The sequence below is a fragment of the Dipodomys merriami genome, unplaced genomic scaffold (genome assembly GCF_024711535.1).
Source record: "Dipodomys merriami isolate MVZ:Mamm:240054 unplaced genomic scaffold, mDipMer1.0.p SCAF_112, whole genome shotgun sequence".
Lineage (NCBI taxonomy): Eukaryota > Metazoa > Chordata > Mammalia > Rodentia > Heteromyidae > Dipodomys > Dipodomys merriami.
In genome coordinates this window covers 3,293,121-3,318,771 of record NW_027202405.1, presented here as the reverse complement: position 1 = coordinate 3,318,771, position 25,651 = coordinate 3,293,121, and positions in this window count along the sequence as shown.

The following is a 25,651-nucleotide window of genomic DNA, read 5'->3' as shown; positions in this document are numbered from 1 at the left end:
AGCAGTCCCAGCCTTTAGAGTTCTTAGAATGGTTGGAGTTTGACTTGCTTTGGGGAAGCAGAAAATTCCAACTAAATTCCATAACAAAGTAGGGCGATGTAGACCAACCTAGAAATGTACCCAGAAGGAGCCTTTTCCTGGCTTATGCAGTGTTTGGGAAGTATGTTGAGTTTTTGAACAATCTGATTCCCTTTTATTGCCAACATAAAAGGGAGAAAATTGTCTAAACAAATATCCAAAAAGGAGTGTAGGTTTTAGCTATCAAGATGAACTTAGGAATGGTAAATAATGAGAACTGGTCTCCACTTTTATCCAAGGATGTGTCTCCATTTATTCAGGTCTATGAAGAATACTTTTTTCTGATACTAAACATTTATCTACTGAAGCCCATGAATTTGAGCATGACGTTAAATTATATATTTCCTTCAAGATCATCTTCATTCATCATTGAAATATTTTGAGAGCTTAAGTAATATAATAACAGATTCTAAAAGAATTTACACTACATACATACTTTGGAGGGTGTTAGCATTTTCATTTATTTATTTAATAAATACTTATTAAGCACTTAATATGTGCTAAACTAGCTGCTAAGCATTAGAAATTCAATGGAATCAGAAATAAAACAAGATCACTGGTGTCCTAGAAATTACAGTCTACTCTGGGAAGTGAACATTTATCAAATAATCACATGTGAATGTTCTAAGAACCACTGCATAGGGAAAATTCAGACATACAGTGGAAAGATTAATTGTACATAGAAGAAGGTCCAGCTCCCCTGAACAGAACAAGAGGAGTGATGCCCTGAATCTAACCAACTACAAAACAAGCCACTGTATTTGACATAATGTGTGTGGGAAGAGAACAAATCTGGCTTTGATGCTTAATACATTATCTTACCTCATGTGTTATAATTTAGCATAGCTAGTTACTTAGGGCAAGTCATAATTTTAGATAATGGTGAAGGATTCAAGAATAGATTTATCTATTAGGGCTGAATTGAAGTTTGGGAAGTAGAAGACCCAGCCAGTAACAAAAGTGGGAGGTACTTATCAGGACTTAGAAGGTCTGCTACCATGAAGGAAATTCATGATCCAAAGATTTGGCAGAGAGCATTCAACCGGTATAGATATTAGAATATCAGTTTAGGAAGTGGCGCTTTGGCTTAAGTGGTAGAGAGCTAGCCTTGAGCTGAAGTACTGAGGGATAGTGCTCAGGCCAGAGTTCAAGCCCCATGACCGACAAAAAAAAAAAAAGAAAGAAACTAGAATATCAGTTTAAAAGCACAGTAAAATACAGGTTAAAACAAAAAGTATTGTGGTTGATCACACAAACTATTATGAAATGGTTTTGGGGTTTGATTTCCTTTGTGGAAGGAGAAAAATCTAACTAAAATTCCAAAGTAGCTGCAACAAGATATAAGATAAAACTTCAGCTTTTCAGAACATCATTATCAAGTAATATTCACAACAACTTTGGCTTAGAGGACACCAAAACTAATTATACTCTGAGTTAGCTTACTGCCATAATGCTGAAATACCATGACCAATGTCATTCTGAAAGAGAACAGTGCTTGCACTCAGGTTCCTTATTTTGGAAAAGGAAGGAAAGCAGATCACAAAGTAGTAAGTACTATTTTCTTTTTTTTTTCATTTTATTTTATTTTATTTGAGAACATACTGTACAGAGGGGTTACAATTACATGGGCAGGATAATGCATATATTTCTTACCAAGCATTGCAGCCTGTAAGTACTATTTTCTTTAAGTCAATATTTCCCCAAAGTGATTTTTACATGCTTTAAGGTGGCTTTTACATGCCACCTTATTAGGTAATGCTTGTTTTATATGTAAAGTTGGATGAGGGCTTATCTAGGAAGATATGTCCGTGATTTTGATGTGTGTGTATCCTTATTTTATTTTTTAAAGCACAATTACAAAGCTGAACACCAGTGGCTCTGGTGATGCAGTTCAAAGCCTGGGCAGCAAAGTTGGTGAGTCTCTTATCCCCAATAAACTACAAAAAAATAAAAATAAAAAATATAAAAACACCTATACCTTTCTGTCTCTCATCTTTCTCTCTCTCTCTCTCTCTCTCTCTCTCTCTCTCTCTCTCTCTCTCTCTCTCTCTCTCTCTCTCTCTCTCTCTCTCTCTCTCTCTCTCTCTCTCTCTCACACACACACACACACACATACAAGGACAATTGCCTTAGGGACTAAGGGGATGTGTTAGTTCTTTCAGCATAGCTATGGCCAAAATATCTGGCATACAAAAACATACATAGAAAAAGTAAACAGAATTGGCAACTCTGGATGTCCACTTGTAGAAGACTGACATTTCATCCTTATCTTTCACTCTGTATAAAAATCAACTCAAAATGACCCAAAGATCTTATTGTAAGATCTGAAACCTTAAAACTACTACAGGAAAACTTTAGGAAAATACTTGAAAGATAGATAAAACCATAGGCAGCAAGTTTCTGAATCGGACTACCATTGCTCGGGAAATAAGAACAAGAATTGACAAATGGGAATGTCTCAAGTTTAAAAGCTCTACAAACAAAGGAATCAATTACTATACAAAGACAGCTTACACAATGGTAGAAAATCTTTGCAAACTGTTTATCAAAAAAAAGATTAATTTCCAGAATATATAAGAAGCTCAAAAAGTTAAATGCCAAAAGAACAAATAATTCAATTAACAAATGGGCAAACAGATGGATAGTTCTCAAAGGAAGAAATATAAATGGCTAATAAGTACATGAAGAGTTTTTCAACATCCTCAGCTGTAAGAAAGATGCAAATCAAGCCAACACTTGTCTGGCATCTGGGGCACATGGAGGCTGTGACATGAGCTCTAAAACACTTAATAAAGCAGCCTTAAATCTATTGCTTGCCATTTGTAGCCCATATGGCTTCTCTTATACTAGGTCTACCTCACTGCTTTCTCCAACAGATGTGCCACATTTCTGGCATCTCCAACATTCTTGGGTCTCTACTATAGCTTAGCATTCTCCCTCAGAGCTTCATGTGTCATGATCTCAGGGTTGCTGACAAAGACCCCAAGTTCTATCTAGCCTCTCAATCCATCTTTTAACATTTGGGTAAAAGCTTGTCTGAAAAAATCTGCATGTAAATGAGGCCAAGATATAATACCAACTCCTACTCTGCAGGGACCCTTTGAGTGACAGAGCATGGTGAAGTGAGCTCTGGGAAAACAAATTCTTAGGTGGTCTATATGCTCCGGAGGCACATTCTCCTCCCAAGGGGAATTCTTTAAAATGAGTTCACTTTTTCATACCTTTGAGGCTGCAGTGGTAGAGTCGGGGCAATTCCTGAGGTACCCTCAAGTCATTTGTCCTGTTGTCCTAACTCAAAGTGGTTGTCTTCTTTTTAATGGCACCAATGTCTTCACCAACCATACCCTCTTTGGCCACAACTTTCATTGAACATGCTCCTTTTCTGGCCAAAATAATGTGTTTTTCAAATTTTGCCACTCTATTTTTTTGGTTTTCAATTCCTACTGTAAAGCCAGCCAAGAGCAGCCATCAATATCCGTTCTAAAATCTGAATGCTATGCTATCTTGAAATTTTCTATTTACTATTTAAAAATCCAGCCTCATTCTAAGGCTCAGGACATGGATAAAATGTTAACTTTTTTTAATAGAATGTTATAAAAATGCCAGTCCCCAATGAAATCCTTACTTCTATCTGAAACCCCATAATATTGGCCATCATTTTCTACATTTCTATTGGCATCACAATTTTCAGATGTCTCTGTGGAATTTCCTATTTAGTTCTGCTTATAGCATTCTAAGGCTTTACTAGCCCATCTCTCCAAACTTGCATGTTCTTCTAAATTTAAATAAATTCCAAAAAGTTAAAAGCAACTTGGCCAGATTTAGTCACAGCAATGTCCTACTGGTATTGATTCCCTCTATTAATTAGATATTTTGTTGTGACCAGAATATCCATGGAAACACGGAGATATTTATTTTTGTTCATGGTTTCAGAGGGTTCAGTCCATGGTTTCTTAGGCAGATCGTATTGAACAAGGAAGCATTTGGTAGCACTTCTTTACCTGATGGTTGCCAGGAAGTAGAAATACAAAGGGACTATAGGCAGGGGTCAGGACAAAATACCATCCCTGACAACATGCTCCCAGTAACCTAATTTTTCCAACCAGTCCTATCTTTCTACCTTTCACCACCAGCTATCAATGTCATTATACGACAAGTCAATCAAGGCATAAATCCATTCATTGTATAGAATCCTGCATAATCGAATCACCTTTGGAAATACCATTAAAGATATATCCTGAGGTATGCTTTCCAACTGTCCTTGGTATTTCTCAATCCAGCCAATATTCTTCACTCTAAAATATAAGCTATGACTTTATGTATCTTACTAACTGTTCAAATTTGTCACAAAATAATTTATCAAATCATATTTACTTTAAAATTGTTAGTACAATTCATTTAATTATTTATTAGTCTTTTACAGGACAAATCTTTCTCCCTCGTGATATACTTTCAAAATATTATTCAATTTTGGGATCTATATTTCCAATCACCTGCCTTGTCAAATCCCCATCTGTAGGCCACTATGCATCTATTCTTGGTATCACAAATGGTTGGCTGAGGGTCATTTGACACTATTTAGCTAGAAATCACAAATGGACAAGGAACAGTTTCCTTAATGTTGGCAGTCTTGAGCGCTTGAATCCCAGGAGCTTATTAGGCTGGGTTTCCAAACCCAGAGGTTTATAGCTGTGGCTCCTAAGAACTAGAGGCTTATGGTCACAGCTTTACAAGACAGACTTAAAACTCTAGGTACTTGGTCAAAGCAAGTATTAGGCTTTCAAAGTCACAGACTCTAGGTCTTGAAAAATAAAGTCTTAATTTTGCAAAATATTAATAACCAAAAATGTCTAAGTCTAGCTGCTCAAATGAAGGGCTTATTGCTCTGGGGTTTGAGTTCCAGCAGTCCCTCACACAGAAGCAAGTTTAACAAACCTTAGCTTAATGTATTGAGACTTTCAGTTTGTAATTTTTGGTTACGAGCTTTTTTCCGGTAACTGTAGCTTGCAGCTCTCACCTTCGACATTGTGTGGTGTCCCGTCTCCCACAGTTCTGTTCAGTTTCTGCTCTCAGCTTTTGGGAACTCTTGCTGCCTTCTTGCTGTTGTTTAAAGCTCCAGAAACGATTCTGCATTTTGTGCAATCAGTTCAATCCACTTTGCTGTGATCAAAACCACACTCTGACAAGGAAAAAGAGAGGCTTTCATTGGGTAACAACGTTGCAACAGGAGGGAGTATACAAGTAGATATATAAATAGGTAAGATATATAGATAAGTGGTATACAAATAAATAAGTCTCTGGACTGAAAAACAGCCTGTTTACGTATCTGGAAAAGGATCTTGCACATTTTGTCTGGTTTACTTTCTTTCTGCTTGTGCTGGCTTCGAACTATGATCCTCAGATCTTAGTTTCCTAAGTAGCTGGGGTTACAGGCGTGAGCCACTGGCACCAAGCTAATAATAATTTTAAACAGTCTTTTAAAACTGAGTGCACACCTGAGTGTAGTGGTTCAAACCTGCAATCTCAGCACTCATTAAGGAATCGAGACCATAAGATCACAAGTGAAAAGATAGCCTGGGCTATAAAGCAAGGTCTCAACTGGCAGGCAAAAAGGAAGGACGTGGAGGTGGGATAGTGGCTGAAAAGAATTACTGAGAAATCTGCATGACCTGTCTGCCTCATTCCACCTAAAAGAACAAGTGGATGTATTCTTTTAAAGTCTGGTCAAGATGTGCCTTCTGTGGAGAAAATTAGTTGAAGCCCAGTTAACTAAATGGAACAAATGAAGAGGAAAACAAAGAGTAATTGCCTCAATTACTATTTGTTTATTGCAGGTTTAATAAACCCCCAGTTTAAGAGAGTTGCAGGCGAAAAAAATAAAGAGTAGCAGAAGTGACGGGAGGAGATTATCTTGAGGGTTTTTTTTCTTTTGAAAGAACCATTTATAAACAGAATGACAGACGAGGAGGTGCTCACTGCTACCCCTTGCAATACATGCTCTTTTGTGTTAATTTTTATTTTTAATGTAAAGGTGATGTACAGAGGAGTTGCACTTACATACGTCAGGTAATGAGTACATTTCTTTTTGAAGCGTGCCACATGCTCTTATCTTTAAAAAGCATCTTAGAAAGATGCTCTGCTCATAAACCCCGCTGCATTACTCAGGGAGGGTCAATGTTTTCCCTGAGGAAAATTTCCCAGTAACACAAACTTCCCCCATTGTAACTGGGTAATCAACACTGTGATCTCCACGTTGCTTCAGTTAGCAACCACAATTTTTCAAGCATTACCTGAGTGTGTACATTAATTTCTTCTTAGTGTATCCTCCCACTTGAGAATGTTTAGATATAAAAGCACTCCTTCAATACCTGAACCCAATAACACAAGGTTTTCAACAGGCCTCTAGTTTTGGAATGGAATGTCTACACTAGACAAACAATAACAAAAAGGTAGAATCACTGTGGTTTCTGAGATAAACCGTCTGTGTGGCAAAATTAATTAATTGCTTGGCTTATCACAGGGCATATCATTCTACTATATCACACCCAGTAGGAACATGTTATAATTCTTCTTAAATTGGTGGCCCTGACACTTCCCCCTGAGGCCAGTGCTGGCTTTTTCCTGTCAAGTGAAACAGTCAATCCTCCAAAGAAAAAACTTTCCAAAATCTAACCACAGCTTCTACCCATAGTTTATCAAAGAAAGATTCATACAGGTATAAACATGCTCAAATGGAGATATACACACTGAAAAGCCCATTTTCAACATTCTCAGTGTTTCTGAACGTAACAATCTTTTTTTGCTTTCACAGATTTGCAGTTTAGCATTCCCAAGTGGTAGAGCTTCTCCATGCCAACAGGAATGCTCTCCCTTGCAGTGTGAAAGGCTCTTTTGTCCCTGGGCCCTTGTGTTTCTTTTCTATTCAGAAGGTTCCAGAATACCAGAGTTATTCTCTACTTCATTACAAATAAAAGAAATACAAAATATGGTGGAAAGTTAAAGAGAGAAGGAGGATTTTTTTAAACATCAGTACAGTTTAGTGTTAAGGGTAAAAGAGCTGAGATATTCTGATGTAATCAGTCATTGAGGCATTACTATGCATATTGAAAAAATAACTGACGTACTTTCGTACAGAAGAGAGAGGTGGTCATATCTCTGGATTATGGACTGAGGGCAAGGTTGGCTCTTCATAGTGTGACATCAGTTTTACTAAAATGGAATACTTCGAGAAACTGAAAAGGGGTACATTATTCATCCTGCTCGGAAAACTGGCACAAACTAGGGTAGTCCTTGGAAAGTTAAGATCTCTATAATTTGAGGAAATTTAAGAGCACAAGGGAGCACTTGAGAAGTTTTTATAGTGGTCTAAATTGGAAGCAAGGAAGCCTCAGAAACTGCAATAGTGATGTGAATAAGGATGGACGAATAAAAGAGGAAACCAGAAAGCTTGCATTTGTTGTCATGAAAAGTAAAGAAAAGGAGAAGACTTCTGTCATGAGCCATGACAAGTTTTAGCTTTAAGAGGTACCCCACCTGTCTCAGGAAAAAATAAATAAACTGAAGATTAGTGGATTTTCCTGGACTCATTAGAAAACAGATTACAAGGCAAGCCAACACTTCCAAACCTAGCAAGACAGGAAAATCCAGACTCACAGGGAATATATATATGGAGACAGAACCTCTGGGAATCATGCACTAATAGGAAACATTAATGGCAACTTTGATTAGTTACAGGCTGAGAAGAAGCCACCATGAAAATCAGGACAATCTTATGAGAACTATCTGATCTGTCATGAATCCAACCTCTAGAACCTACTTAGTTCTTTTTTTGAGAAAAGCCAGGAGAATCCCTTTGTGTCTCTGGCAGACAGGAGAAAAGATCTACAGAGTGGTCTTCATAACAAAGGCTTATTTCTAAAGGGAAAGACTTTCAACAACACTGTCGCTATCTTCTGGCATAGCCAGTTTCCTGAATTCCTGCCTGTTCCAGCCCTCATGTCATATACAGAGAGGAACAAGGTGAAAATTCCTCGAGAAGTTAACATCTCTGTAATTCAAGACTGTTAAAATACCTTCATCCCTCCATTTTAGCTCTGTACCAACAAAGCTCTTCTACAGTAAAAGAGGATTATAGCTTAAAGAACTGCAAAGTTCAGATTTTATCTAAAAGAGCATTCTTTAAAAAGAAAAGAAAGAAACCAGTCAGTGAGAGAGGCAAAACCATGAATACTAGAAGAACTAAAAGTTCTGGTATCTATCCAATTCCCAGTAGATTGACATATCTTACCCTGACAGACTATTGACATCAAGGCTTATTATGCTATACATCACAGAAATCAACAACAAAAAATTTTAAGACCTGCTACCAGGCAATAAATACTATTCTTAAGATGCAAAACAATCATTAAAAAAGATTCATACATATTGACAGTTATATAGGAAGCAGAGATTTGACTAAAATCATAATCTTAGCCTTGACAAAAAGGTAGACCCAGTCTCAATGCTTGTAATCCTACTACACAAAAGGTATAGGTAGGAGGATCAGGGTCTCTGGTTTACTTGGACAAAGAACTCAGCACCCAATCTGAAAAATGACTGAAGTAAAAGGGTCTAGGAGTACTGTGCAAATGATTAAGTGCATACATAGCAAGTATGAGTCATTTAATTCAAAGTCCAGTACCATATAAAAAAGTTGTAGATATTAGAATTATTAGATCAAAATTTCAAAATAACTATGGGTAATATATTAAGAGTTTAGTGGAAAATGTAGGTTGCACACAAAACAACTTGACAAAATAAACAACGACAGGAACCCTAGGAAAAATGAAAAAAGTTCTAGAAATCAATAACACTCCAACAGAAATAAAGAATGGCTTTGATCGATTCATTCATATACAAGGTATGGATGTGGGAAGAATCACTAAATGTAAATATAAGTTAAGAGAAAGTTCCCAAGCTAGAAAAGGAAATGAAAATGAATTTTAAAAGTATGAAAGAAAAAGAGGGAGAGAGGGAGAGAGAGAGAGAGAAATCCAAGCATTAAGAAACAATGTGTATTTACTATTGCTAAGATATGGAACCAACCCAGATGCCCCTCAGTAGATGAATGGATCAAGAAAATGTGGTATATATACACAATGGAATTCTATACCTCCATCAGAAAGAATGACATTGCCCCATTTGTTAGGAAATGGAAAGGCTTGGAAAAAATTATATTAAGTGAAGTAAGCCAGGCCCAAAGAAACATAGGTCCCATGGTTTTCCTTATTCGCAATAACTAGTATATGTCTGAGTCAAGCAGAAAAGATCAGATAAGGTGATGTTAGGGAAATGAACCCTAAGATATGTATTCAAATGTTTTTTTCTTTCATGCGATTGTTTCTAACACATTTATAAGATGATTTCTTTGTTGCTTTGTATGTCCCTCCCCCACAGTATAACCCCTGCTTTCACTGTATTTGATGTCAGTATAATTTGTGGAGGGGAAGGGGAAAAACAAATCGTTTAAATAGGGATACAGGTGGACCCATTGCAACAATGAGATGTATAAGTCGTTAAGTCGAAAATGAACTTTACAACTTTGGTGGGGGGGGCGCGTGGGGGGTAGAATTGGGGGGGCGGGGGGAGGATGGAAAGGGATGGGAAGGGGAAACAAAGGAGGAAGCTACAATGCTTGAGAAGAAATGTACTCATTATCTTGCCCATGTAATTGTAACCCCTCTGTACAGTATTTTTCACAATAAAAAAAAGAAAAAAAAGAAACAATGTGATGTCAGAAGTGTAATATATGTGGAAGAAGAAAATAAGAGACTAAAGAGCAATATTTGAAGTAATAAAAGCTGCCGATTTCCCCAAATTAATAACAGAAACCACTCAGAGAACACCAAGCAGAATGAATATTTTAAAAAATTATACTGAGGAATATAATGTCTGAACTTCAGGAAACTACATACAAAACAGAGAATCTTTCAATAGGAAGAATGAATGGCTTTTCAGTCATCTGACCTGGTTGACACCTAATGGCTGTGGCAAACAGAATAGAAAACCTTCCAACCTGAACTCAGGCCTATGTTCTTCCTTATTTCCCTTTACAGCATCTGTCAACACTCTGCCAAAACCCAGGTAACGATTCTCTTCACTTGGACATCCACCTCGCCATCTCTTTTCTCCCTTCTTTTCTATTATTCAAATTGATTATTGCTCCATATCACTTCATAAAAGAAAATATATTCTAGGCTTAATTGTTTCTAATGTCACAGATACTTGTTTCTTTCTTGAACGCTTAACCATTTTAAAATAATAGTATAATGTGAATTCCATGCTGAAAACAAAACAAGGTAGAAAAGAGTACAATAAAAATAAAATAAGTGAAGGGCTAGGAAGGTGGCTCAGTGGTAGAGTGCTTGCCTTGCATGCATGAGGACCTGGGTTTGATTCCTCAGCACCACATAAGCAAAAAGAAAAAAGCCAGAAGTGGCACTGTGGCTCAAGTGGTAGAGCGCTAGCCTTGAGCTGAAGAGCTGAGAGACAGAACCCAGGTCCAGAGTTCAGGCCCCAGGACCGGACACCCCCCCAAAAAAATAAAATAAAATAAAATAAGTAAAGAAAATAAAAATGGAATTAAAAAAAACACCCAGAATTTTAAAATCCAGAGTTAATCAGTGTTAAAATGGGATGTAACTTTGCAGTGATTTTCTGTGTCCAGACACAACCATTCATGTTCTATCTCTTGCTCGAATACATACTGTTAAATTTCTCTATTATTCTTTTACTTTATTGTTATGTGCTACACATAACAGTAGCTAAGCACGATGATATAAACCTTCAAGAGCTAAAATCTTGGCACATAATGCAGGTACCTCTATAGTCATGTGTATGTGTGTGCATGTCTAAAATAACCCAACAACAACACACAAACACTGTCAATCAAACTATGTAAGCTCAACACTTCAGGCCAGGGAACAGCAATGGCCAAAGAAATCTAACCAGCTAGTATCTCTCTCCCTCTCCCTCTCCCTCCCCACTCCCTCACCTCTTTCTCTCTCCCCCCTCCTGTTTTCTTTCTCTTTTTTGTATATTTTTTTTATTGTAAAAATACTGTACAGAGGGATTACAGTTACATGAATAGGGTAATGAGTACATCTCCTATCCAGGATTATTACCTCCTCCTTTATTTTCCCCCTGCCATCCCTGCCCCCTCCACCTCCCCAACTCCTCCCCTCCTGAAATTGTGAAGTTCATTTTCAACAGTGTCTGGTATATCTCATTGTCACAATGGGTCAACTTGTATTCCTATTTAAGCATTTTGTTATATCCCTTCCCCTCCCCAAATTAGAAAAACGTGTATACAAGATGCAGGACACCGGAATCAGATACAGTGAAAACAGGGGTTATACCGTGGGGGAAGAACATACAAAAGAAACAAGAAACCAGACTCACGGTGGCTCACGCCTGTAATCCTAGCTCCTCAGGAGGCTGCGATTTGAGGATCTTGGTTCAAAGCCAGCCCAGGCAGGAAAGTCTGTGAGACTTTTATCTCCAATTAATCACCAGAAAACTGGAAGTGGCGCTTCGGCTCAAGTGGTAGAGCACTTGCTTTGAGCTGAAGAGCTCAGGAACAGTGTCCAGGCCCAGAGTTCAAGACCCACAACTGACAACAACAACAACAACAGAATATATATATATATATATTTTTCTGTTTTCTTTTACCTAATTCCTGGGTGAATTCTTGAATTTTTATTTTAATTTTTTTGCAATTTAAAAAATTATCTTTAAATAATTTTACAAAGAAGTTACCATTGGCAAAGCAGTTTATGACTATAAATCATCTTGATTAATGTCACTCTCAACATTCTCACCTACCCTCCCTCTTCTTCATTTTGTAGGACATACATTGGATTCTTGACTGCATTCTTTACTTTTTCTCTTCTTCACTCATTTAACCCTTTCCCCTTGACTCTACCCTAGCCTTTTTGAGTATTCACTTCCTGGTGTTTTTATCTTACTGAACTTTGGTTTTGCCTTTCTAAGGAATGACACTATTTGAGTTCTCCCTTGAATCTACCATAATTCAGTTAATATATTTGTCCACATTTTCATGTCATTCAATGTATTTATCTATAAGTTTATAAGCCAAATTTAGTTTCCATATAAAAGAGAAAACATGCATCCTTTTCTCTCTGTGCCTGACTTATTTCACTTAACATAATTTTTCTCAGGCCTCTCCACTTCTTTATAAACGATACAATATCATTCTTTCAAATGAATGAGTAAAATTCCATCTGTGTGTGTGTATATATGTGTGTGTGTGTATATATATATATATATATATGTATATATATATATATATAACACATTTTCTTGATCCATTTGTCAATCAAGGAAGCAACATACCTTTTTTTTAATTTAATTTTATTTTATTTGAGAACATACTGTACAGAGGGGTTACAATTACATTGGCAGGATAATGCATACATTTCTTACCAAGCATTGCAGCCTCCTCCTTTGTTTACCCTTCACCTCCCTTCCCAGCCTCCCCCCTCCCCCCCACCCAATCATACCCCCCTTCCCCCCCCACACCGACATTGTAAAGCTTGCTTTGACATGACATTTTGTAATTCTCCTTGTTGCAACAGGTCCACCTGAATCCTTAAACAACTTGTTTGTCCCCATCTCCTCCACATGTTATACTGACATCAAATAAAGTGAAAGCGGGGGTTACACTGTGGGGGAGGGACATACAAAGCAACAAAGAAATAATCTTAAAAATGCGTTAGAAAAACATGCATGAAAGAAACGAAAACATTAAAATACATATTTAAGGGTTCGTTTTCCTAACATCACATTATCTGACCTTTTCCGCTTGACTCATACCTATACTAGATATTGCAAATAAGGGAAACCATGGGACCTATGTTTCTTTGGGCCTGGCTTACTTCACTTAATATAATTTTTTCCAAGCCTTTCCATTTCCTAACAAATGGGGAAATGTCATTCTTTCTGATGGAGGCATAGAATTCCATTGTGTATATATACCACATTTTCTTGATCCATTCATCTACTGAGGGGCATCTGGGTTGGTTCCATATCTTAGCTATGGTAAATAATGCTGCAATAAACATAGTTGTGCTGGTAGCTTTAGTGTGGTCTTGTTTGTATACATTTGGGTAAATGCCCAAAAGTGGGATTGCTGGATCATAGGGGAGATCTATTTGAAGTCTTTTGAGGAACCTCCATACTGGGAAGCAACATACTTTGGCTATGGTGACTATGGTTGTGCTTGTGGCTTTACTGTATCATGGTTTGTAATCTTTTGTGTAAATGCCCAAAAGTGGGATTATTGGATCACAGGGTAGTTCTGTGTTTAATTCTTTTGAGGAACCTCAATACTGCTTTCCAGAGTGGTTGGACATATTTACATTCCCACCAACAATGTATCAGAGTTCCTTTTTGGCCAAATCCTCACCAGAATCTATTATTGTATGTTTTCTTGACAATGGCCACTTTAACTGGGATGAGGTATAATCTCAATGTTGTTTTGATTCACTTTTCTTTTATGGCTAGAAATGTTGAACATGTTTTCCTTTGTCTATTGGCCATTTTTACTTATGCTAGTGCAAAGAATACCTTAAAAACATGCGACATTTTTTTTTGAAAAATGAAATGTGGAAAAACAAATGTTTGATTGCAGGATGTTATAATTTGAATTTTGAATGTTTCTTCAAAGACATTGTTCATTAAATAGTTGATCCCCAACCTGTACCACTATTAAGAAGTGAAGGAACCGAACAGAAAGAAGTTGGAGACTGTGCCCAAGAAAGGAATATTAGGACTACAGTCCCTCGTTTTTTTCTCCTTTGACCATCATAAGGTAAATAAGCCTACCACCATGAGGTACTGTCTTATTACAGATCTAAATCAACTGGCACACACAACCATTGCCTGGCAACTCTGAAACTATAAGCCGAAATAAACATTTTTGTTGTTGTTTTAAGTTGATTACTTGGAGTTTTTTGCCATAGTGATGAAAATCTGACCATATGATGGCAAATGGATGTGGGGATGTGTATTTAAGAGACATATTTGTATCTGAACTTTGAAATAGGTCAAGATAGTTCCTGGTCTGTACATGTTCTTTATAGACAGAAACTGTACCTGTGGGATGCATTTCCAAAAGCCAAATGATTTACTCATCAGCACCTAAGCCAAGTACAACAATGTCTTGTTCTACCAACAGATTCCCACCCCCACCCCAACTACTTCCAAATATAAGCACTCATTTATAAACAAAAGTAAATCAGGAAACTTCCTTTCTTTCTTGAAATGCTTGCTAACTTTATACACTTATTTGAACTAAATGTTTTGTGATTTGTTTTTTTGGCCATCTCAAAGGAAACACATAGTCCTTCATTAAACAGACTCACCAAAGAGCATTTCAGTTAAGAATGAAGCTAGACTTATGGCAAGCAAATCACGATCAACAATATTACTCAATTAACTTCATTAGATGTAAGTATAAGAGATTTCTTTTTCATACTGCCAAATGACAAAGGCTTAAAGGAATTTGTCTGCCCTGAAATTAGGCCATTTTCTACCAACAGCAATAAAAAATTTATTTTTAATTTTGCAACTGGCAATTTACTTTTTAAAAAAACACACCAAAATATCAGAACTCTTCTATGGAACAGAGTGAGCTTTTTTTAAAAAAAATTTACCTCTGCATTGACTATTTTGTAAGCTGTCAAGTTATAACTCATTTCACAACTGAGTCTATCAAAGTAAAAATATTTATTTCTCCTGAAAATGTTCCACACAGCAAAGACTATCAGGGTGTGTTCAGTTGTACATTAAAAAATACTAACAACTCATATTCTTAGTTGTCTATGGAAAAAGCATTTTCCATGGTTATTCAAGGTACAAAAAAAGACTCTCCATGTTCCTGCTAACTTGCAACATTGCATAAAATACAAAGCAAACATCTATTTTATTTTGAAGTAAGCATCAAAAGAGCTTGCCTGGTGGGACTGAGCATTAGTGCTACATTGCTAGGCAGGAAGAGGCCGAACAGCAGCCCTTTCAGATCTCAAGGTAAAGCTTGGAACTTGAGAGTCCCCAAGTCAGCTACTTAGCAGAGACAAAGGCAAGGCCAGATAATGATTGTTAAGTGGATGCAAAGTGATGGAGAAAATGCCTGGTATTCAAGAGCTGACTTTCACCTTGTATTCTAAATCCTCCCTCACTCCCCCCACTTCCCAATCACCTCCAGGGGCAGAAGAATCTAAAAGCTTGAGAAAATGTGTGCGTTATTGACATGAGTTGAATGTGGTAGACCCTTCTATGCTCATCTGGTGTCTGATCTCCATCTCTCCAGACAGGAGTGGGAGGCAGTTAAAATGACCAAAAAAAAAAAAAAAAAAAGACCAGCATTTGATGACATCCCTATTACACAAACACACACACTTTAAAGTTAGTATTAGTAGGTCAAACTGTATTAGTAGATCAAAACTAAGTTTGAAATAACAGTAGTACTTAGAAGTCAGAGAAAGTTTGAACTAAAAACAATAGCAATAGGCTTGCTACTGATTTTATTCAGTATTACCAATTCACAACCCCTGTTCAAAGTTCTACCCAGTTCTTTCTCTGCTGTGAGGTATTCCCTAAACATTTGGCCCCAAATAATCTAAACTCACTGCTGAAAATGTTCATTTGACAAGGAATACTTACAGCCTTGAGTATCATTTGGAGTTGAAATTACTTTGGAGCCTTCTAGTTGACAATTCCATCAGAAAAGTGAAAGCATGAGCTCATCATTCATAAGGATCCAGTGTGAAGACATAGAGATTGGAAGGTGGAAATCTTAGGAAAACAGGATGTAATAGAGGAAGGAATGAGAGTATATAAGTAAAAGAATGTAAAGTAAGTAAAGAAGAGCTGGAAAAAAATTCTGAAGAGTATGCTTACTTAAGAGTTACAAAGCTGGAAAACCAGAAAAAGAGAGTTTTACAATGTTAAAACTTAAAAAAAAAATCTCTGGGTGCTGTCGGCTCACACCTGTAATCCTAGCTACTCAGGAGGCTGAGATATGAGGATAGGGGTTTGAAGCCAACCTGGGCTGGAAAGTCCATGAGACTCATCTCCAATTAACCACCAGAAAATCAGAAGAAGTGCTGTGACTCTAAGACTGTTAGCTTTGAGCAAAACAGGTCAGGGACAGTGACCAGGCCTTGAATTCAGCTCTATAACCACCATCACCATCACCACTACCACTACCACTACCATCACCAACAATAACAAAAAAAAGTTAAAGAATCTAAGGTTTATTACTTCCTCCAAAGGGAGAGGGATAATGTTGATGTCTGTATTTCCTAAATAATTAACACAATTCTAAGTATAGAGGATGTCCTAAATACTTTCTTATTGAAAATCTGACATAAATATTACTTTTATTTTTCTGTTATCTTCCTAGCAGCAACAACAGTAGTATCACATCATAAAGATCATCGTGTTAAATGAAATAAGCCAGACACGGAAAGTCAGATATTGCATGTTTTCTCTCATATATGGAATATCAATTTTTTAAAGGACATGAAAGTAGAAGAGGAAATATTTGGGAAGAGAAAGGATGGACCAGTGAGAAGGAGGAGATAGAACAAAAGAAGGTAATAGGGACATGATTGGCCAAAGTACATTACATGTATGTATGAAATCATAATTAAATCATAACTATTTCATACATTAAAGCGAAGATCAGGCCCACTCTTGTTATGGCTATTTATCTCAACCTTCAGACTTGAATGACAGCTGAGGACTGTTACTGGAAAATTCTTACCTCCAGAGGGAGCTCAAAGAGAAGAGTATTGAGCCAAGTCAAGACGAAGATTATGGGGAGAGGGAATGAAGATACTAGTTTTCGTTGCATTAAGGAGAGATAAGAAAGTCCTGCTTTGAGATGGCTGAGCCTTTAGTTCATTTGAAATCTCCTCTTTTAAAAATTTCACACGACACAAACAGACCCAAGATGGAATCCTATTGGAAAAAAATTGTCCTAAAACGGGTAAACAGAACACTAGGAAAGGATTTATGAATTCGAAACAATGCCCAAGATCTCAACAAGATGGCAGACTAGAGACAGGGCAATATCAGAACTCTCTCTCTGTTCAATGAGAAATAAAAATAATATCCATAGGACAACTATTCACTGCCATGTTTAGCTCAAGATTTGTGATTCTGTGTGTGTGTGTGTGTGTGTGTGTGTGTGTGTGTGTGTGTGTGCATATGTGTGTATTCTCAGAATTTGAGGTGGTTGAACTTTGCTGCAGGCATAAAATCATTCTGCCACATCCTCAATCACTATTTCAGTTTTACTTTCTAGATATTTGTTATATTTATATTTGTATTTGGTTATATGTTTATTATATATGATATTTATTTGAGGTTTCAAATATTGTTCTCAATTTATAAAAGTACATATATTTTAAAGACTCTACAAACCTTCACAGCTCAGATAGAACTGTTGACTGCCTCATTAATTACTGCATCCTCAATGGAAAAACAAGACTAGACTGATGATTGTATATATGGGCCAGAGAAATCACCACCGTCTATCCCAACGTGCTTGCAAGTTTAGTCATGTCATTTATTGTGTCTGACTTCCCATAGTTGATATTAAGATGTGCCCCTCTTAAAGGAAACAAATCTGAATCCTTCTTTTAGATTGTATGTATAAGTGGTGTATAACTATCACTAAATAATAATGATGATAGTAATAATAATAATAGAAAGGGCAAAGAAGACCTGAAAGCAATGCATTCAGTACTAGATGTTAGTCAAATCGTGTTTTTCTGAGAGTTGAAAAGAAATGTACCCAAGTGAAAGAAAAACCTTTCTCTACATTTCTGTGATCACATCCAAGGCAGGGAACTTCACATCCAGATACAAATGAACATTTCAAAGCAGAGGAGAATGAGAGGACCTCCACCAACCAGACACATTGCCATTCAGCTGGATTTCCCAGGGGGTGAGGAGAGGGGGACTTCTTCTGCTAATTTAAAAGCACACACATTTTCTTTCTCACCATGGGTAACCAGGAAAATAGGGCAGAAAGAGTTTACCAAAACTTAGGCCAACTACTTGTTTAGTGCAAGCTCAGGAAATGTGTTTAGTTTATTGTTCCAATCACAACAGCCCCACGTGTTGGTCCCTACCCATACACACTGTGGTGAGAAGCAAGCTCTCAGCTTGCCAAAGTGTTTGGCTCTATTGGCAAACATAGATGTATGTCCTGTTTCCACCCTACCAGAACAACAGTATTTTTTGTTTTGAATCCAGTTGCTTGAGATCACGGTGACCCCACTGGTCATAAAGTCTATAAGAGCAAGTACCTAATATTAGTATATCCTAGGTCTGAGACATTCCAGACATATTTTTGTGGTGATTTGTAGGGTCCCATGGCAAAGATTTTAAATGGACTTGATCAAAAGTCAAAGGAAGCCCTTTCACATGCTCTAGCTCAGGAACTTGGCGTTGAGACTAAACCTAATTAGAGACTTCATTGACTGAAGTGTGTTGGCTTTGAGTGCAATCTCGGGACCCCTTGGAACAATTAGGAAGGTGATTAGTTTGCATGCCTAATCCCCAGTGACCTGGTCTGCTTCTCCCTCTTCCTTGGGATTTGCAGGTCTCATGGTTTGCAAAGGTGGGGAAGAGACTAATCCCATTCTCAATTTTTCTCTCCCATCTTTACTAGTGGATCTGCCACAAGTCAATGACTATTGTAAATGGAGAATAGATATTTTTTCTTATATATCTTAACAACTTGAAAGTGAAGCTGACATCAGAGCATGTTAAAATTACAGGTGTTATTAAATTTGAACATAAATTTGACTATAACTTTTTTCCTTCTGACTTTGGTAAAAAACAACAAACAAACAAAAAACCAACAACAAAAAGAATAAACTTTCCATCTTCTTTAAAAAAGGAAACTTCATTAACCAGTTATATATAGCAGGTTGAAATCCTATCAATTAATTTTAATTCTTTTTCCCCTTAATTGTTATTACTTCTTAAAGTTAATATATAATGGGTTTGTACTTTCTATTTAGTATCTGCAGATTAACCAAATACAGTAACTATTTGTCTTAAAATTTTTTTCTATGTTTTTATCTTTTTTTTCAAGGCAAAACAAAACCAAATAAACGCAACAATAAAAGTTGTTTTTTTTTTTTTTGGTCCGGTTGTGGGGCCTGAACTCTGGGCCTGAACACTGTCCCTCAGCTCTTTAGCTCAAGGCTAGTGCCCTACCACTTGAGCCACAGCGCCACTTCTGGCTTTTTTCTTTTTGCTTATGTGGTGCTGAGGAATCGAACCCAGGGCCTCAGGCATGCAAGGCAAGCGCTCTACCACTGAGCCAACTTTCCAGCCCCAATAAAAGTTTTTAAAAGCAATACTCCTCTGACCCCCCCTTTCTTATAAAGTAAAATAAAGCCTGACAAATATAAATTATTTAAGCCCATTCCTCCATTATCATGGACTGGCTGTGACATTTCCTTCTTGCCAAACTGTTTTTGTCTGGTTCTGTGGAAAATATTTTAAGAAAATAACTTGGAAGTAGTAGGGGAAAGAGTTCTTTAAATAAAATAAATGTATACAGTGCTATATGATCATTAGCAGATGGGTATGGAAAAACTGTAGGTTCAAAGTCATAGGAGCAGACTTTAAAAGGAAGTTCCTAAGGATATCCTTTTTTTCTTTCTGTATGTTATTATTCTATTTTATTTTAATTTTTTTTTGGGGGGGGGCTAGTCCTGGAGCTTGAACTCAAAGCCTGGGCACTCTCCCTGAGCTTCTTTGTGCTCAAGGCTAGTGCTCTACCACTTGAACCACAGCCCACAGCACTACTTCTGGGTTTTTTGTTTTGTTTTGTTTTTGTTTGTTTGCTTGTTTTGAATAGTTTATTGGAAGTAAGAGACTCAAGGACTTTTCTGCTCAAGCTGACTTCAAACTGTGATCCTCAGATCTCAGCCTCCTGTATAGCTAGGATTATAGGCATGAGCCACTGCTGCCCAGCTTAATTTTTGATTTTTTGAAATTGAATTTTGACCCGTGTAGTAGAACAAAATCAATTTTGCCAATTAATAATGTCATAGTTTCTTCTGTCTTATTGCTTCAGTACTACAGTTTCTATAAACAGTTGAGGTTTCCAAAGGGAAATTACCAGAAATTTGCTAGAGTTGTGTGAATAATACTGATTAAATGTGTAGAATAGGGCCACATGATAATGACCCCTGTCCTTCACTAGACCTCTAAACCAGGTGGGTGAATAGGTTCCAAATTAGGATCAAGTGGATATGTGAATATATCTGGGGGGAAAAGTAAAATTTATCTTGATACTTTTCAAGTAAAACATATATATATATATATATATATATATGTTTATATGTATGTATATATATGTATATATATACACACACATACATACATACACGTGTGTGTGTGTGTGTGTGTGTGTGTGTGTGTGTGTGTGTGTGTGTGTGTACTAGTTCTGGGACTTGAACTCAGGTCTTGTATACTGCCCTTGAGCTTTTGTTGCTCAAAGCTAATACTAAGGCTAGTGCTCTACCACTTGAGCCACAGCTCTATTTCTGGCTTTTTTGGTGCTTAATTGGAGGTAAGGTGTGATGGATTTTCCTGCCTGGGCAGGCTTCAAACCTCGGTCTTCAGATCTCAGCCTCCTGAGTAGTTAGAATTATAGAGGTAAGCCACTGATGCCCAGCTAACAGAAAATATGTCTAATGAACTTAAAAAAAATTAAACCTGAAGCAAATGCTGAAATGGAAAGAACCTTATAGTCCTCCAACAAATAAACACAGTTTTGCTTCTGACATTCAAAATCATCCCTTGTATTTCAATCACATACCCTGTCCTGATGAATTATAGCCCAACTTGTTCCCTTACTCTTTACCCCCCTTCCCCACTTGTAGAGGGCTAACCCAGCAGCAAATATGGATCACAAAGACCTATATATTATTAGAGAGACACTGAATAACTAGGCTCAAAAGCCTAGTTTTGTAAGTTTCTATGGCTTATATGAACTAATGTTCTGCTGTTTGTAATAAAAATGAAATATTTTTATTTAAATACTGAATTTGAAAAGATGAACACATTGATAGAAAAAAGAATCAAATCAATATAGAAAAATAGTATCTTTATTGAAATGTATATTAAGAAAACAGATTATTTTAAAATATTAAAATACCTATATACTTTTTATGTAGTTAAGTAATCAAGGCTTATTACAAAAATACTATAGAAGAGGAACAATATTTGTTGCACATGACACAATCAAATGTTTAAAGGTACAGTGAAAACTAGGCCCTTTTTTATTTAATATGTTCAAGGGTTTCCGACATTTAGTGTCATTCCATTATGGCACTAGTAGCTTACCTCTGTAATCCTAGCTTCTCAGGAGGCTGAGATCTGAGATTTGCAGCTTGACAGCAGCCCAAAAAGGAAAACCAGGAGACTTTTATCTCCAATTAACCAAAAGTTGTGGCTCAAGTAGTAGACTGCTACCTTTGAGTAGTTACCAGGCCCTAAATTCAAGCCCCAGGACACACACATACACACACACACACACACACACACACACACACACACACACACACACACACACACACACACACACACACACCTTTTCACTGGAAAATAATACATAAATAAATATCTGGTGTATTACTTATGAGTTGAGAATTTAATCATGAATTCCCCCACATACAGATTGTTTTGAGCTTTTCCCAGAAAGTCTAGTACTGCAGGCACCTATGTGAGTTTGCCCTCTAGAAAAAAAGCCAAACAGGCAGCACATTTCTGTGTGTCTTTTATCCATTCTGACATAACCTTTGTCTTACTTCTTCAGAAGTACCAGAAGATGTAAATACACAGGGCCCAACTCATGACAGTTAGTGTCCTTACCCAATAAAGGTGTTGGGCTTTGATGTGTGTTCTGTCTGGGCTCACAGCACATTTATTAGTGGGAAAATCAGGGTATGCTGAGTGGCTCCCATCACCTGGACTGCTGTGGAGATTTTGACTCATTCATAACTCGAGGTGGCAAAAGTGGAAAGAATTGTTTTGGATTTTGAGTCACAACAACTGAAAAGTCCTGTTAACTATCTAATTTTAGATATTTTTTTCTATTGAGGGTATAAAAAGTAGACCATAGCAAAACAGGAAGCATCCTCAACTTTTGGCAGAGCCCAAGGACATAAATTTTTTTAATACATTGCCTGGAGCAGGCATTTTCTTTTTACCCATCCATATAATACAATGCACTTCTCGTTTCTGCACATAGTTATTATTGTCACTTTTCAGTGTAAAACTGTTATTCTTACTCTTTGACTCTCACCACAGCTTGAAGTTTCTCTGATGCATTGGAAGTCTCATCCACATAGAGTAAAATTTAATTTGCCTAAGTCCCTCAAGCTTGAACTTCTAGATATTATTTTAATCTATAAATCCATACATGGAGTAATCCACTTACTATTGGATCATGAGGTCAGAATACTCATGATCCAAACATTTAGGTAAGAATCTATCTTTTAACATTGCTTCACAGGAGACCAAGCCTTAATTAAGCACATGAGCTTTTGTCTCAGCCTGTTTATGTCAATCCACTAATTTACCTGTTTTGGGTTATTCCACATTTTTGTTTAGCTGCTGTGTGTCAGGGGTTCAGCCATAGGACTTATGGCCAGTCTTTATTTCCTTGCTTTCCTTCATGGGCGCTTTCTCCATTGAAAGTCCATGTCTGATCATTTTCCTTCCTACTGTGTTGCATGCTTGCTTGCTTTTTCTGCCCCTCAGCCACTGGTTTAAGGAAGTGGTTTGGCTGTCTACTCTGTGACCTAGACTTTCACTAACACATGCCAGTCATCCTTCTTCCTGAAGAAATACTTGTCATTACACCATTTCCAAGGGCTAAGTCATAACCAGTGCAGTGAAAAATGGTGCTTTGGAGAGGGATAGAAATGTATTCTTTAATATTTGTCAAATTCTGCCAATACTTCACTTATGCACATCCCTAAGTAGTCATTGGCTTAACAACTGCACAGAGTTTAACTGACCTTGTCTGCCAGTATCCCAACTTGCTAACTTTTAAATCTCAGAGGTTTGCTTTCTTGAAACACATGATCTGGCCCTAATAAACACCTATGTAATCCTTACAAGAATGAAATACATTGTAACTCATCCCATCCATCAAATGTTTGTCACACTGCCAGGCCAGGTGGAGTAATAATTGTGTTTGCATGTATCAGCAATGAATAATGCTAGCATGCCAGTAGATAAAACTGTTCCATGTAATTAACTTACCTATAACCTTTTCTTTTGGACAAAAGGTGGCTAGAAAAAAATAGAAGTCATGAAGTGAAGGAAATGAGGCATGAAGAGAAGGTTGCCATGACATCACCCTGTCTGCTTAAAAACTGAAAAGGCAAAGTCAGCAGGACTGTGCATATGTACACACACACACACACACACACACACACACACACACACACACACACACACACACACACACACACACACACACACACACATATACACACACACACAGAGTCAGTTGCCAATAAAGAGCTAGTTACGGGTTAAAGGAGAGGGAGAAAGAGAAAGAAACAGCAAGAATGAGAGAGGGAGTAAAGGAAAGGGCAGGGAAGAGAAAGGAAAGAAAGGGAAAAGGGAAAGGAAAGGAAAGAGGCAAGGAGTTGATTTATCTTGAAAGAAGACAAATCTATGTATATTATGCACATACAACTTGGCCAGTGTATTAATTTCTCTGCATTCAGATCTCCCATCTCCCTTGCAAATATAGATGTAGTAGAAATTAGAACTCATCCAGGTAATTCAAGATAATCTCTCAGGTCAGAGAAATAGAAGACAAAAATAAAAAGAGACACATCTGATTTTCTGGCAATACAGCAACAATACTCAAATGAATTTGTCTTTAGAATTTTCTGTATTTTCATGGTTAGGAAAATTCTTCAGTCATCTGCATTTTTCTACTACATTTTCTACTACATTTTTCTAGATTTCTCAAATGAAGCTTTCTTTTCATCATTATTCTCATGTGCAATTAAACTTTGGGTGATTGTATTCACTATCAATGAATATTTACTAAAATGTATAATGACATAAACATTTTCCATTTCAAGTTATATATAATAAACATATATCCAAAAATGTAGAAATTAAATATCTCATTTTCATCAGTCTTTTTATTGTGTTCACCCCCATCCCACATTTTACCCTACTCCTTGACTAAAATGAGTATGAGAAAAAGGAAACGTAATGTACTAATTACATACATGCTGTTTTGTAAAGTCCAGAGAAATTTTGGGACTATTTTTATTTTTTTGCATTCCAGATGACTTTCTTTTTTTTTTTTATTCTGAAAATACTGTACAGAGGGGTTACAAGCATTGTTGCCTCCTCCTTTGTCTCCCCTTCCCATCCCTTCCCATACCACTCCTCCTCTACCGGATCCTCCCGCACCCCACCAATGTTGTAAAGTTCGTTTTTCAACATAATGACTTGTACATCTCATTGTTGCAATGGGTCCACCTGTATCCCTATTTAAACAATTTGTTTTTTCCCTTCCCCTCCACAAATTATACCAACATCAAATACAGTGAAAGCAGGGGTTATACTGTGGGGGAAGGACATACAAAGCATCAAAGAAATCATCTTATAAATATGTTAGAATCAATTGCATGAAAGAAAAAAACCATTTGAATACTTATCTTGGGTTCATTTCCCTAACATCAACTTATCTGGGACCATTTTTGTGAAAGTAAAAGACACAGACCTCTTTTAGTGAACATATATTTTAGCAATATAAAAGCAAATTAATTATGTTGGATCATCTGGGTACTTTTTTTTATGATACCAGTTAAATGCTATGATAGAGTGAGCACTCCAAAAATTCACTTGACTTGCATGTAGGCTGCAAACACATCAAAGACAAAGGCTCTCTCTATGTAGTTCATTGCTCTATACGTCTTGACACATGACATCCAGTCCCCAAGATCCTTGCCATAACAAGAAGAGAGAAAGGGTATAAAGGGAAGCCAAGTCCTTAATGGGAAAAAATCTGGAATATATACATTGCTTTTGTCCTAGAAATCAGAATCAAGTCATAAAACTATAAACAGCTTCAAGGGAATCTAGAAGATACATTCCATTTTGAATGGCCATATGAATGGTTAAATTCCATTGCCATTGATTTAAAAAAGCACAGAAAATCACCTTCGTCATAATCGTCATCCATACTTCTGTTTACCCAAATATCTGTGGTAACTGTTGTCTCATAGAAAGCACACTTAAGACCTTCCACGCCCCATTCAGCATCTGCCAACCTACAAAAAGAAAGATAAATATGTCTGTCCCCCTTGTCTCAATATATACAATCTGTTTACAAAGGTAGAATCAGACTAGAATAAGTATTACCAAAAAAATCTCTAATTTTAAATGGCGGAAAAAATGTGAACACTGAACAGTTGTAAGTGCACATTTGTTGTCA